Here is a 15,875-nt window from a genome sequence, read left to right as displayed (position 1 = left end):
TCGGATTTCTTGTTAATAAATATATATATATATATATTATGTGCAAAAAGAAAAAAAAGAGCATGAACCGCACATCCCAAAATCATACGTTGATCTAAAGCCGCTAGGCAAAAATGTACTTGTCTCTTTTTTTGGACCAGCACTCCTCCCATTTGGCTCAGGTGATTTTAATTAGCAGGAGACTGCAAAGTAAGGGGTCTAGCCCATTTTGACTCTCACTGAAGAGCTGGAGGAAGGTGAGTTTAAATGCTCCCTTCATTTTGGTGCTGGTGCTGTGTGGCGGCCATTGTTGCTGTGGCTTTGTGCTGGTGGGGCGGCGCGGTCTGGAGTCTTGGGGACTCAGTCTCGCAGCATGGGTGCTGTGGGGCAACAGGCCGTCCGCCCTGCTGGTGCATGGCTGCTGCGGCGGTGGTCGCCGCACGGCTCCGCTCCGTTAGGGCGTTAGGACCCACTACGAGGTTTGCCGTGAAGGGGCAGTGGGCTTCATACAGTCTGATCAGAATGTTAAACTGAAAACCTCATGTTCAGTATTTAAATTTTTGCCTAGCGGCTTTAGATCAACGTATGATTTTGGGATGTGCGGTTCATGCTCTTTTTTTTTTCTTTTTGCATATATATATATATATATATATATATATATATATATATATACACACACAGTATATGTCAGTGACACACATTCACATATATATATATATATATATATATATATATATAAATTTATATTTATAGACTGTATATATGTTTTCACAAATCACGAGAAAATCTCGCCGTACGGATGCCATACGGGGAGGTTTACATGCACAAAATACGCAGCTATACCTTGCCTATGGATGACATACGGATCACTGTTCAGGGAATATTTCTGCGTATTTGGTCCGTAAAAAATAGACCATATTTTTATACATTGTGTGTGACGCCGGCCTAAGTGATTTGCATACATGCAGTCATGTGCCAACTAGACATGCTCGGCTTCGCTCAATATAAGCTGATTGAGCAAGGCCGATAACTTCTGGTCGGAATGTGGTCATAAGTATGCAAATCATATACTTATGGACATGTGACCGTCTGCTCTTCTCAACAACATCAGAGAATCCTGGCAGAGTGTGGTGTACACACTGTAAGAATTCTGAAAATTGCGATACGCAGTGACTGCAGACTTTCAACAGATGACCGGACAACCCTTTTAAAGAAGCACTCACATCAAATTTTTATCCTCTTAATATATTGCAATCATCATATTATATAGCGCTGTGTACTTACAATTGCTCATTTATAAAAGCAGTAAACTATATGGTTTTATACAGCTGCTACTAATAATACATGTTGCAATAAGTCCTATCATACAGTAACATATATTAGCAGTAGCAGGTAGTGAACAGACTTAATTCTGCAGTGCTCAATACTAACCCCTTTCATGACTCCGTTTTGCTCTTTCATTTTTCACTCCCCTCCTTCCCAGAGCCATAACTTTTTTATTTTTCCGTCAATATGGCTATGTAAGGGCTTGTTTTTTGCGGGACAACCTGTACTTTTGAACGATACCATTGGTTTAACCATGACGTGTAGTAGAAAACGGTAAAAAAAAATTCCAAGTGCGGTGAAATTGCAAAAAAGTGCAATCCCACACTTGTTTTCTGTTTGACGTTTTTACAAGGTTCACTAAATGACAAAACTGACCAGCCATTATGATTGTCCAGGTCATTACGAGTTCAAAGACACCTAACATGTCAAGGTTTTTATCTAAGTGGTGAAAAAAAATGCCAAACTTTGTTAAAAAAAGAAACAAAAAATTGCGCAAATTTCCAATTACTCGTAGAGTCTCCAGTTTCCATGATCTCGGGTTGGGTGAGGAAATATTATTTGCGTGCCGAGCTGATGTTTTTAATGATACCATTTTGGTGCAGATATGATCTTTTTATCGCCCGTTATTGCATTTTAATGCAATGTTGCGGTGACCAAAAAAAGTAATTCTGGCGTTTTGACTTTTTTTCTCACTACGCAATTTAGCGATCATGTTAATGCTTTTTTTATTGATAGATCGGGAGATTCTGAATGCGGCGATACCATATATGTGCAGGTTTTATTTTATTTTATTGTTTTATTTTGAATGGGGTGAAAGGGGGGTGATTTGAACTTATATATTTTTTTTTATTTTTTTAAAGAACCTTTTTTTTTTTACTTTTGGCATGCTTCAATAGTCTTCATGGGAGGCAAGAAGCTGCCACAACTCGATCGGCTCTGCTACATGGAGGCGATGTTCAGATCGCCTCTATATAGCAGATTTACTCACTTGCTATGAGCGCCCAGTGGCAAGTGAGCCAGCAAATCGGCACTTACAATCATAGAGGTCTCCAGGAAAACAGCTGACCTGTCCCCAGAAAGATGTGGTCTCAACACCGGAGTCCACATCAAAGGGAGGGAGTCCGACATCGGCGTAATATTATGCCCGATGTCAGTAACCTGTCAGCAGGTTTTTGCTACCTCATCTGAGAGCAGAATGATATAGGCAAAGAGAAGCTGAATGCAATGATGTATTACTTAGATTACTGGGTGCAGATGTTCTGACACAATCAGAGCTTTTAGATTTAGAATGAAGCAGAGCTGAAAAAGCTAACCCCGCCCCCACCAGACTCTCCATGCACAATGCCCATAGACAGTGAGCTGCTTCATTGCCAGACAAGCAATGTTAATCTCTTAGGCTGGTTTCACATTTGTGGTTGGAGGTGCTGCGGAGGGCTGCGTTCGTCCTCCGTTAAGCTCCGCCCACCGCTGCACCTCCTCCGATCAGCTCCACCTATGGCATGCGTACCCTATCTTTACCATTAGGTACGCAGGCCATGCTGATGTATGCGGATGCCTCCGCATGCGTCGTTTTGACAGTGCAGTGACCTGCGCCGAACGCAACTAGTTGCATTTTGGTGCGGTCACGGAGGATGTACGCAGCCCTCCGCAGCAACTCCATCCGCAAATACCAGCCTTAGTGATAAATCCTTCACAGTTAGTAAACTGCAGCAACTACAGCACCTTTTACAAGTGACACATCCCTGAAATCTGTCTCTCAGCTTCTATGTCCTGCTGTCTTTAGATTACATAGCAAAAACCTGCTGACAGATTCCCTTTAAGTGATAAAATTAATATAAAACAAAATAATAATAATGTGTATAATTAACCCCTTAGAGACAGAGCCACTGTCTCTTTATGAGGCCATAACTCTGGAACGCTTCCATGGATCCCACTGATTCTGAGATTGTTTCTTCATGACGTATTGTACTTCAAGTTAGTGGTAACATTTCTTCGATATGACTTGCGTTTACTTATGAAAAAAAAAACCACGGAAATTTGGCAAAAATGTAGAAAATGTTGCAATTTTCAAACTTTTCATTTTTGTGCCCTTAAATAAATTGTCATATCGCACAAAATAGTTAATAAATAACATTTCCCACATGTCTACTTTAGGCCGGGTTCACATGTGCATCTGTGTGCGCAGCGTACGATCCGCATGCGTCATGCGTAAATATCTTTAACATGGTGTACGCAGAGACATGCTTTTGCATGCGTTCACTTGTGGATGCGTAAGCATGCGTCGTTTCGCGGTGTCCGGCGAATGCAACATGTTGCATTTTTTGAAGTGTCAAATATTGCGCAATCGTCTGCATGCGGATGATTGCGTAAAAAAAGCATTACTGTCTATGGGAACGCATTGGTACGCAATGACATGCGTACGAATGCGTTCGATACGCATGAGCACTTTTGACTGCGCATGTCCAGAAAATGATGTCACCGCCTCCACCATGCGCATAAAAAATGCAAACGCATGCCAAAACACATGCACACATAGTGTTTTTGTTTGTGTCATGCGCAAGATGATGCGCAGGTGTAAGCATGCTTTTGCATACGTTTGAGCATGCAGATGATACGCTGCACACAATAACGCTAATGGCTAATGTGAACTTAGGCTAACATCAACACAATTTTGGAAAAAAAAATTTTTTGTCAGGATGTTATAAGGGTTAAAAGTCAACCAGCTATTTCTCATTTTTCCAACAAAATTTACAAAACCATTTTTTTAGGGACCACTTCACATTTGAAGTAAATTTGTGGGGTCAATATAACATAAAATACCAAAAGTGACACAATTCTAAAAACTGCTCCCCTCAAGGTGCGCAGAACCACATTCAAGATGTTTGGTAACCTTTCAGGTGCTTCACGAGAACTAAAGCAATGTGGAAGGAAAAAATATGAACATTTTCTTTTTTCACAAAAAATTTACTTTGGAACCAACCTTTTTTATTTTCACAAGGGTATCAGGAGAAAATGGACCACAAGGTTTGTTGTGCAATTTCTCCTGAGTACGCCGATGCCCCGTAAGTTTGGGTTCATGGCAGGGCTCAGAAGGGACAGAGCACTGTTTGACTTTTTGAACACAAAATTGGCTGGAATCAATGGCGGGTGCCGTCGCATTTGGAGACCCCCTGATATACCTAAACAATGGAATCCCCCCAATTCTAACTCCAACACTAACACAGTCCTAACCCCAACCCCAACACACCCCTAACCCTAATTCCAACCATAACCATAACCCAAACCACAACCCTAACCCCAACACCACCCTAACACCAACACCAAAACCCTAACCCCAACCTCAACACAACCCTAACCCCAGCACAACCCTAACCCCAACCCTAGCCCCAACCCTAACCCTAGCTCTAACCCAACTCTAACTCTAGACCCAACCCTAACCCTGAGTTGATTGGTGTAACCACATAAAAATGTGCTTTTATGTACTTCCAGACTTAGACAAGTAGTTTATAATGAGAGAAGCACTCAGGTACATGCATTTAAAGGGAGAGCGTTATGGCAGCTTTTCAGATCAGAATGTTGTGCACTGAACAGATTCTCCTTAATAAAAGTGATCTCTGCTTTAATAAAAATCCTCATTGTTGGAGGGTCCCTGAATAAATTGATCAAAATGTGTGCACCTTTAGTGTGGGGACGCCTAGCTAAACATACTTAATAGGTGATAGATGTAATGTAGGACTGGTTCTCCCAATTAAGATGTGATTAGTCTCCACTCCCTAACTAGTTCAGAAAGTCATAGGGAATTTGAGGTTGAAGAAATCTGTCCTGGTGACAATTTTTCTGCATATAAATTGTATCTGTGATCTTCTGGGGTTATACTTAGGCTTCTGGATGGCACCAGACAGCATCTTAAAAACAAGAATGGGAAAGAAAAGCAATTTCTGCTCATTTCCCATCAGGAATGCGTCTTATGAAAATACCATAAAATGGTGTGCCGTTCTATCCAGCCTCTAAGATGCCAAGTAATAAAGCACAGCGATTACGTGGGTGCCAGTAAATGCTGTGATATTAATGGAATACTGACATGCTAGCGTCAATAACTATGAGTAATAGCATTCAGTACAGTTAGTTCTGGAAGAGAACTATCAGGAATCTTCTGACGTATTCCTAACCTAGTACATAGAGATGGACAGGACCGTCCAAGAAGGTTCCCAGATCTAGAGTAGAATACTCACGTATTTGTGATCCAATAATAATACTATAAGTAATATCATTGTTATGAGGCTTCTCACAGAGCTGGATTTATCCCAGATGAAGAAGAAATTTTATTCTGGATTTTCTATTAGTAATGGTATTGATGAACATTACATTTTGTGACTTATAAAATAATGAATGGGAACCAAAGCAATTCATCACTTACGGCAGTCATACATGCCCTATTACCCTATGGCTAATTTCATGTAAAAATTAAAAAATCCTCCGATTTTCATCCAGAAAAAAACGATTTTTTATCTGTCTGGCATCCGTATTTCTAATGGGTTTCATCTGAAATCCGGAAGGGAATACTTCTGCGTTGACGCTTGATCAATGTAAAAAGAAAAACGGTGTTGTGAACAGTCGCATTGAATAACGCTGGTCCGAGTGTCGTCAGTTTTTTCCACGGACAGCACTCATACGGTGGTGTGAACGTCGACTTAATGCTTACTCTATGTAGGTGACGCATTAACACAATTACATAGAGAAGAATAAAGGAAGGTCCTACAGGATAATACAGAAAGTAAAGCTCTGCTGATACCCAGTGCATGCCCCATGCCAGCTGCTGGCAGCCCACAGCCTGTAGTAATAGGATGATGATCTCAGGCTGGGACAAGTGTGCATTGTCTCCATCCCTATGGATCACTGGCTATCGCTATTTATAGTGGGGAAGCAGAGCAGTCCCCCCTTTGGTGACAAACGAATATTTTGCCCAGATATGGTCCTGGCTCTGCACGGAGAAGGCATTGCAGCCTACAACACACAACTTGTAGATGAAGAACTTCTTCTTACCCAGTGGAAGAGCTGCGGACAGGGAGCGGGCAAGGGCTGGACTCGTCCTCGTCGGAGTCTTGTGAGGAGCTGCTGCCCGGGCGAGGTGCAGGCTGCAGAGTGCAGAGCCGGCTTCTCAGAGCACTGCCAATGCCACTCACGTGACGTCAGCGGCGGGCTCCGTGCGCTGCCTGTGGGTGGGCGGCTTCTCTCAGGTGAATGTGGGGGCTCCGCATCCCCGAGCGGCTCCGTGTTATCTCTAGCTGTGGAGTTCCACGGGATAGAGAACGACATTCATGTGGAGAACGGGGTGGTTTACTTAGGAGACAGCTGAAACCATGGAGGCTGCTGCTCCTGAAGGACCACTGCTCACTTCTACAAGTGCTTCACCTCACACTTTACACAGGCTGTTTCTTGTCATTTATAGGTTTAGTTTTCAATTTTGCCGCATTTTACAAGAGCCAAAACTTTCCATTTTTTCTGTTAGGTTGACAAGATTCACATATGTCTAGGGACAAAACGTAATCCATAATCTATATCTATATCTATATATACTCTATATACCAGAGGCGTAGCTAGAGTTTTGGGATATTACCGCCATATGGTCAGTGGTAGATACCAGCCCTACAGAACATATAAGATCACAGCACAGTTACAGATAATGTCTTACTGCTGACGTTCTTTGTGATGGAATCGTTCATTTTTCCCGTCTTTTCCATCTCGCCCAGACCGACATGACAACTTCTTCCAGCCAGGACTCGTCTGCAGAGAATACAACAAAGACACATTTCACTTCTCATATTCCAGCCCCATCACCATCTATTCCCAACCTGCACAAACTCCTCATCCTACTGGTACCCCAATACTGAGCCGCTGCCGTATGTGTCCCTATTACTGCACCTGATATCCCAATACTGAGCCGCTGCTGCCGTATGTGTCCCTATTACTGCCCCTGATACCCCAATACTGAGCCGCTGCTGCCGTATGTGTCCCTATTACTGCACCTCATACCCCAATACTGAGCCGCTGCCGTATGTGTCCCTATTACTGCACCTGATATCCCAATACTGAGCCGCTGCTGCCGTATGTGACCCTATTACTGCCCCTGATACCCCAATACTGAGCCGCTGCTGCCGTATGTGTCCCTATTACTGCCCCTGATACCTCAATACTGAGCCGCTGCCGTATGTGTCCCTATCACTGCACCTGATACCCCAATACTGAGCCGCTGCTGCCATATGTGTCCCTATTACTGCACCTGATTCCCCAATACTGAGCCGCTGCTGCCGTATGTGTCCCTATTACTGCACCTGATTCCCCAATACTGAGCCTCTGCTGCCGTATGTGTCCCTATCACTGCCCCTGACACCCCAATACTGAGCCGCTGCTGCCGTATGTGTCCCTATTACTGCACCTGATACCCCAATACTGAGTCTCTGCCGTATGTGTACCTATTACTGCACCTGATACCCCAATACTGAGTCTCTGCCGTATGTGTCCCTATTACTGCACCTGATACCCCAATACTGAGCCGCTGCTGCCGTATGTGTCCCTATTACTGCACCTGCTGTGTGGTTCTCTGTGCCTTCTAAATTCTAAAGTAACCCTCTATAATATAGTAATGCCTGGTGCAAATGCCTTACAAAACAGTGCCCATATTTTGCCCCCTAGAAAGTAATATTGCCCTGTGTGCCCCTTTAATAGTCACAGTAACATGAGTTTCCCTATAACAATGTGCCCACTTTACATTTAATAATGTCCCAAGTCTGCCCCCTGTACAGCTCCCCTATACACAGTATGATGCTCTCTTATACACAGTACAATGCCCCCTGACTGTATAGTACCACCCACACAGTATACTGACCCCTTAGTAGACTCCAAACTGTTTGATGGCAACAACACTGTATGATGGCCCCTTCACTGTAATCCCCACACTGTACGATAGCCCCCTCACTGTAATCTCCACAGTTTGATGCCTCCCTAGATAGCCTCCATATAGTATAATGCACCAGATTGTCCTCAATATAGTGTAATGCACCAGATAGTCCTCAATATAGTATAATGCCCTCCCCATAGGCCTACTTTATATTGTATAATGCACCCCCCATAGGCATACTCTATAGCACAAGGGAGCACCTATAGGCAGACTCTGTACACTGTGTTCCAAATTATTATGCAAATTGGATTTAAGTGTCATAAAGATTTAATTGTTTTGTTTTTCAAATAAACTCGTGGATGGTATTGTGTCTCAGGGCTCAATGGATCACTGAAATCAATCTTAAACACATGTGATAATTAGTTTTCCAGGTGATTCTAATTAAAGGAAAACTACTTAAATGATGTTCCACATTATTAAGCAGGCCACAGGTTTCAAGCAATATGGGAAATAAAAAGGATCTCTCTGCTGCCGAAAAGCGTTAAATAGTGCAATACCTTGGACAAGGTATGAAAACATTAGATATTTTACTAAAACTTAAGAGTGATCATCATACTATGAAGAGATTTGTGACTGAAACAGAGCACAGACAGAGTTTATGCAGATAAATGCATAATGAGGAAGGTTTCTGCCAGACAAATTCATTGGATTAAGAGAGCAACTGCCAAAATACCATTACAAAGCAGCAGTTATTTGAAGCTGCTGGTGCCTCTGGAGTCCCTCGAACCTCAAGGTGTAGGATCCTTCAAAGGCTTGCTGTGGTGCATAAACCTACTATTTGGCCACCTCTAAACAGTGTTCACAAGCAGAAACGGTTGCAGTGAGCCCAGACATACATGAAGACTAATTTTCAAACAGTCTTTACTGATGAGTGTTGAGGTGGATGGCCACCATGTCCCAACAAGGCTGCAACGTCATCAAGGAGGTGAAGGAGTCATGCTTTGGGCCGGAATCATGAGGAAACAGCTGGTAGGGCCCTTTAAGGTTCCTAAAGGTGTGAAAATGACCTCTGCAAAGTATATAGAGTTTCTGGCTGACAACTTTCTTCCATGGTGTAAAAAGCAGAAACATGCCTTCTGGAGCAAAATCATCTTCATGCATGACAATGCACCATGTCATGCTGCAAAGAATACCTCTGAGTCATTGGCTGTTATGGGCATTAAAGGAGATAAACTCATAGTGTGGCCACCATCTTCCCCTGATCTCAACCCTATAGAGAACCTTTGGAGTATCATCAAGCAAAAGATCTATGAGGGTGGGAGGCAGTTCACATCAAAACAGCAGCTCTGGGAGGCTATTCTGACTTCATGCAAACAAATGCAAGCAGAAACTCTGCAAAAACTCACAAGTTCAATGGATGCAAGAATTGTGAAGGTGATATCAAAGGAGGGTTCTTATGTTAACATGTAACTTGGCCTGTTAGGATGTTTTGGAGTTAAATAGCTTTTTTGTTCAGTGAATGTGACCTCCTAATGCTGCATTATTCCACAAATGAGCATTTTCAGTTCTTTAAAACATATCAAATGTTTAGAAATTCTACTGTACCTAATAATTTGGAACAGTGCATTTTGAGTTTTTGTTCATTTTGGAGATTATACTGTTATCATTGGGTGGTTTCTTCAATAACATTTGATGCATACCCTAATGGGTGATGACTTTTATTAGACCGATTGTCATTTGTCATTTGCACCAACCATTTAAGAAAATCCTAGAAAAATATCATTTGCATAATAATTTGGAACATAGTGTAGTATAAGGCAGCACCCCCATAGGCAGACCCTGTAATATAAGGCAGCACTTCATAGGCAGGCCCTGTAGTATAAGGCAGCACCCCCATAGGCAGACCCTGTACTATAAGGCAGCACCCCTATAGGCAGAATCTGCAGTATTAGGCAGCACTCCCCTATAGGCAGACCCTGTAGTATTAGGCAGACCCCCTATAGGCAGACCCTGTAGTATTAATTAGCACCCCATAAAAAAAACCTCACCCCTCTTCTTCCTAGTTCCTGCGCTGCTCTGAGCCCCCTCTCATCTCCTGACAGTGGGCGCCGGGCAGTGACGTCATCACTCCCGCTGTCAGCGTCGGCGACTTCAGACGCTGACAGGGGGATGATGGGGGAAGGAGCGCAGCGCTCCTTCCCTCATCATTGCGGTCAGCTGTGTCGGCTAACTGCCGGTACAGCTGACCTTGTGATGACAGGCGGGGGGCCCACTGCTGGCACCGACCCCCCCAGCTGTTCAGGGGCCCATAGCAGCTGGCGGCAGAGCAGGGAGATCGTTTCTCCCTGCTCTGCTGCAGAAGGTAACCAATACAGTTACAGTAGCGTAGCTCCGGGTGGACCCCCTCTGAGCAGCGGGCCCGGGGCGCTCGCACCCTCTGTCCCCCCCCCCCCCCGTAGCTATGCCACTGCTATATACATAACATATATCCATATAGAGGTGCTTCTCACAAAATTAGAATATTGTCAAAAAATTAATTTTAGTTATTCAATACAAAAAGTGAAACTCATAATGAGTCATTACAAACAGAGTGATCTATTTCAAGTGTTTATTTCTGTTAATGTTGATGATTATAGCTTACAGCCAATGAAAACCCCAAAGGCATTATCTCAATAAATTAGAATTTGCAGCCTGGCTTCATGATTGCAGGCAAGTATATTTTTCTTGGAGACCCTCCAATGCCAAGTACCATGCAGACGTAGATGGATTGGTCTGCAGGCGTCACGTTGCATTTGCAGAGCCCCTGATGTACCTAAACAGTAGAAACCCCCCACAAGTGACCCCATATTGGAAACTAGACCCCCAGAGGAACTTATCTAGATGTGTTGTGAGAACTTTGAACCCCCAAGTGTTTCACTACAGTTTATAACGCAGAGCCGTAAAAATAAAAAATCATTTTTTTCCACACAAATTATTTTTTAGCCCCCTGTTTTGTATTTTCCCAAGGGTAACAGGAGAAATTGGACCCCAAAAGTTGTTGTCCAATGTGTCCTGACTGCGCTGATACCCCATATGTTGGGGTAAACCCGTTTGGGCGCACGGGAGAGCTCGGAAGGGAAGGAGCACTGTTTTACTTTTTCAACGCAGAAATGGCTGGAATTGAGATCGGATGCCATGTCGCGTTTGGAGAGCCCCTGATGTGCTTAAACAGTGGAAACCCCCCAATTCTAACTGAAACCATAACCCAAACACACCCCTTACCCTAATCCCAACCATAAATGTAATCCAAACTCTGACTTTAGCCCCAACCCTAACCCTAACTTTAGCCCCAACCCTAACCCTAACATTAGCCCCAACCCTAACCCTAACCCTAATGGGAAAATGGAAATAAATACATTTTTTAAAATTTTATTATTTTTCCCTAACTAAGGGGGTGATGAAGGGGGGTTTGATTTACTTTTATAGTGGGTTTTTTAGCGGATTTTTGTGATTAGCAGCCGTCAGACACCGAAAGACGCTTTTTATTGCAAAAAATAGTTTTTGCGCCTCCACATTTTGAGAGCTATAATTTTTCCATATTTTGGTCCACAGAGTCATTTGAGGTCTTGTTTTTTGCGGGATGAGTTGACATTTTTATTGGTACCATTTTCGGGCACGTGACATTTTTTAATCGCTTTTTATTCCGATTTTTGTGAGGCAGAATGACCAAAAACCAGCTATTCATAAATTTCTTTTGGGGGGCGCTTATACCGTTCCACGTTTGGTAAAATTGATGAAGCAGTTTTATTCTTCGGGTCAGTACGATTACAAAGATACCTCATTTATATAATTTTTTTATGTTTTGGCGCTTTTTTAAAAAAAAAATCTGTTTATTAGGTTTTGAATAATAAGACAAATAAACATCAATAACAAGAACCCCTGAACCCAAACTCACCCCACCCCCTCCCCAACCACCCCTTCTCTACGTGCACTCAACCTCTGGTTTATTTTATGGAATTGGTGTGTATCCACTTATCCACTGTAATAAATACCATTGTGTGTTTTCAAACTGGGCTCGCAATTTTTCCTTAACCCCAAGAGGAAGAGATGGAATAAAGAGAGACCATTTGGTTAGGAATTTACCAGACATCTTTTCTTTGGTGGTCAGCGCGTCCATTCACTCCATTCTGAAAAGGAACATAACCTTAGCTTGAATAAGAGAAAGTGGTGGGGCAATCGGACTCAACCAGTATTGCAGTATGCTTTTCCTGGAAGCAGAGGCCCAAATCATGAGTGTTGCTTTAACATGTTTAGGCAGGCTGTGATGAGCCTCCTATTTTGGCGCTTTTATACGATAAAAACTATTTTGTATAAAAAATTATTATTTTTGCATCGCTTTATTCTGAGGACTATAACTTTTTTATTTTTTCGTTGATGATGCTGTATGGTGGCTCGTTTTTTGCGGGACAAGATGACGTTTTCAGCGGTACCATGGTTAATTATATCCGTTTCTTTGATCGCGTGTTTTTCCACTTTTTGTTCGGTGGTATGGTGTTCAATGAAGGCGTTAACTAGTGGGACAGTTTTATAGGTCGGGTCGTTACAGACGCGGCGATACTAAATATGTGTACTTTGTTTTTTTTTATTTAGATAAAGAAATTTATTGGAACAATAAATATAATTTTTTTCTTTATTTAGGAATTTTTTTTTTTACTTGTAAATATTATTTTTTTTACTTTTTTACATAGACCCAGGGGGGAACATCACAGTATAGTGACAGATCGCTGATCTGACACTTTGCAATGCACTGGGTCAGATCAGCGATCTGACAGGCACTGCAAGGAGGCTTCCCGGCACTTGCTCTAAGCAGGCGCTTGAAAGACACCTCCCTGCAGGACCCGGAAGGAGCCCTGCAGCCATTTTGGATCCGGGGCCTGCAGGGGGGAGACACTCGGTACAATGCGATCACATCGTGTTGTACCGAGGGTGTCAGGGAAGCACGCAGGGAGCCCCCTCCCTGCGCGATGCTTCCCTATGCCGCCGGAACGCTGCGATCATCTTTGATCGAAGTGTTCCGGGGGTTAATGTGCCAGGAGCGGTCCGTGACCGCTCCTGGCACATAGTGCCGGATGTCAACTGTGATAGTCAGCTGACACCCGGCCGCGCTCCCCCCGTGAGCGCGGCTGATCGCGTTAGACATACTATCCTGTTGGTGGTCATACGGGCCCATACCACCTCGATGGGATAGTACGTCTAATGTCAGAAAGGGGTTAAAAAAAACCAACAACTGTGGAATTGCACTTTTTTTGCAATTACAGAGCACTTGGAATTTTTTCCCTGTTTTCCTGTACACAATATGTTCAAACCAATGGTGTCACTCAAAAGTACAACTTGTACTGCAAAAAACAAGCCCTCACATGGCCATTTTGGAAGACTAAAAAAGTTATGGCTCTGGGAAGAAGGGGAGCAAAAACCAAAAAGAAAATACCTTCAGTCATGAAGGGGTTAAAATAGAACTCTTTGGTCACAATGATCAAACATATGAGTGGGGAAAAAAGGGCACAACATTTCTGGAAAAGAACATCTTGGCAACCATTAAGTATGGAGGTGGATCAATCATGCTTTGGGGTTGTGCTGCAGCCAGTGGCACGGAGAACATTCATGAAAAGAATGTATTCAATTAAATTTCAACAATTTACACCATCTGTAAAAAAGCTGAAGCTGAAAAGAGGATGACTTCTACAAATGGATAATGATCCTAAACACACGTGAAAATCCACAATAGGCTACCTCAAAAGACGCAATCTGAAGGTTTTACATTGGCCCTCACAGTCCCCTGATCTGATCATCATTGAAAATCTGTGGCTTGACCTCAAAATAGCAGTGAATGCAAAACGACCCAGGAATCTCACAGAACTGGAAGAATTTTCATAGGAAGAAAGGATGAAAATCAAACAAGAATTGAAAGACTCTCGTCTGGCTACAAAATGCATTTAGAACATGTGATGCTTTCAAAAGTGGGTGCTAGTAGGTATAAACCATGCAGGGTACCCAAACTTTTGCATCAGCTCATTTTCCTTATTGTAATTTTTAAAATGTAAAAGATGAAAAGGGAATGTGTCATCTTTAACTTTAGGCCTTTTAGAGATCATTTTATCTTCAACTTGCTTAACTGTTCACAATAACAATAATCAAGGTCGGCGTCACCACCAGGCTCACCTGGGCAAATGTTGTGACTCTTGGCAAGTGGGGGGTTGCCCACTCGCCGTCAGGGACACTGGCACGCTATGGGGCCCGTGAGTCGGATGGGGGAGCAGTGCCAGGCGGGCCCTGCCACCCCCCCATTGTTCTTTAAACTGTTTGAAATACTTACCTCTACCTGTTCCTCCACAGCTTAGGTCTCTTCCGTGGCTGTTAAATCTGTGACGTCTCAAGGCAGAAGGCATGATGACGTCACTACAGTGCGCCATCTGTTCTGAGCAGTGCAGAGGGTCAGAAAACGCGGAGGAGACCGGAGCTGCAGCCAGAAAGAAATGAGGAGACTTGAGTCTTTGATTATTTATTTTTTATGTATGGAGCATTATATGGGACCCATTCTGTATGGAGCAATATGTGGCACTCATTCTGTATTGAGCATTATATGGGGCCCAATCTGCATCGGGCCAATTCTGTAATGAACATTATATGGGGCCCATTCTTTATGGAGCATTATAATGGGTCTATTCTGTATTGAGCATTATATGGGGCCCATTCTGTATTAAGCATTATATGGGGCCCAATCTGTATGGAGCATTTGCCAGAAGCCTGGCAAACAAGATGGAAGAACTAGAAGCAGAAATATCTACAGGTAACTGTGAATAACCGAGACATGGTTAGATGAAAGCTTTGACTGGGCAGTTATCTTACAGGGTTACAGTCTGTTTAGAAAGGATCGTAAAAATTGGAGAGGAGGAGGGGTTTGTCTTTATGTAAAGTCTTGTCTAAAGTCCACTTTAAGGGAGGATATTAGCGAAGGGAATGAGGATGTCATATGTCATAGTCCATATGGGTCGAAATACATGAAGGAAAAATAGTAACAAAATTCTCATTTGGGTCTGTTACAAACCCCCAAATATAACAGAAATCATGGAAAGTCTACTACTAAGGCAGATAGAAGAAGCTGCAACCCATAATGGGGTCTTTGTTATGGGGGACTTTAACTACCCGGATAGTAACTGGGAAACAGAGACCTGCGAAACCCAAGAAAAATTATCTTTCACAATTGGTGCAGAATCCAACCAGAGGAGCAGCACTTTTAGACCTTATACTATCTAATAGACCTGACAGAATAGGAAATCTGCAGGTCGTCGGTCATCTAGGAAATAGTGACCACAATTTTGTACAGTTTCACTTGTCTTTCGCTAGGGGGACTTGTCAGGGAGTCACAAAAACACTGAACTTTAAGAAGGCAAAGTTTGACCAGCTTAGAGATGCCCTTAATCTGGTTGACTGGGACAATGTCCTCAGAAATAAGAATACAGATAATAAATGGGAAATATTTAAGAACATACATAGGCACTGTAAGCAATTTATACCTTGTGGGAATAAAAGGACAAGAAATAGGAAAAAAACAATTTGGCTAAACAAAGAAGTTAGAGGGGCAATTAACAGTAAAAAGAAAGCCTTTAAACTACTAAAGCAGGATGACACCTTT

The 15,875-nt window shown here is 42.8% G+C and overlaps 1 protein-coding gene across 5 annotated transcripts in view; it reads right to left on the bottom strand.

Annotated features, from left to right (window-relative positions):
- The window catches only part of TMOD1 (tropomodulin 1), a 123,225-nt gene extending 116,745 nt beyond the window's left edge, over positions 1-6,480 (bottom strand). For 4 of the 5 annotated variants that reach the window (XM_077250687.1, XM_077250681.1, XM_077250672.1 and 1 more), the window contains exon 1: positions 6,349-6,480. The gene's annotated coding sequence lies outside the window, so the exon portion shown is untranslated. The remainder of the gene's footprint in view (positions 1-6,348) is intronic. The other variant, XM_077250704.1, reaches the window with a different exon arrangement.
- Between the last annotated feature and the right edge of the window lie 9,395 nt (positions 6,481-15,875).

Source organism: Ranitomeya variabilis, chromosome 1, assembly GCF_051348905.1.
Source record: "Ranitomeya variabilis isolate aRanVar5 chromosome 1, aRanVar5.hap1, whole genome shotgun sequence".
NCBI lineage: Eukaryota > Metazoa > Chordata > Amphibia > Anura > Dendrobatidae > Ranitomeya > Ranitomeya variabilis.
This window is presented reverse-complemented; position numbering and strand designations above follow the sequence as displayed.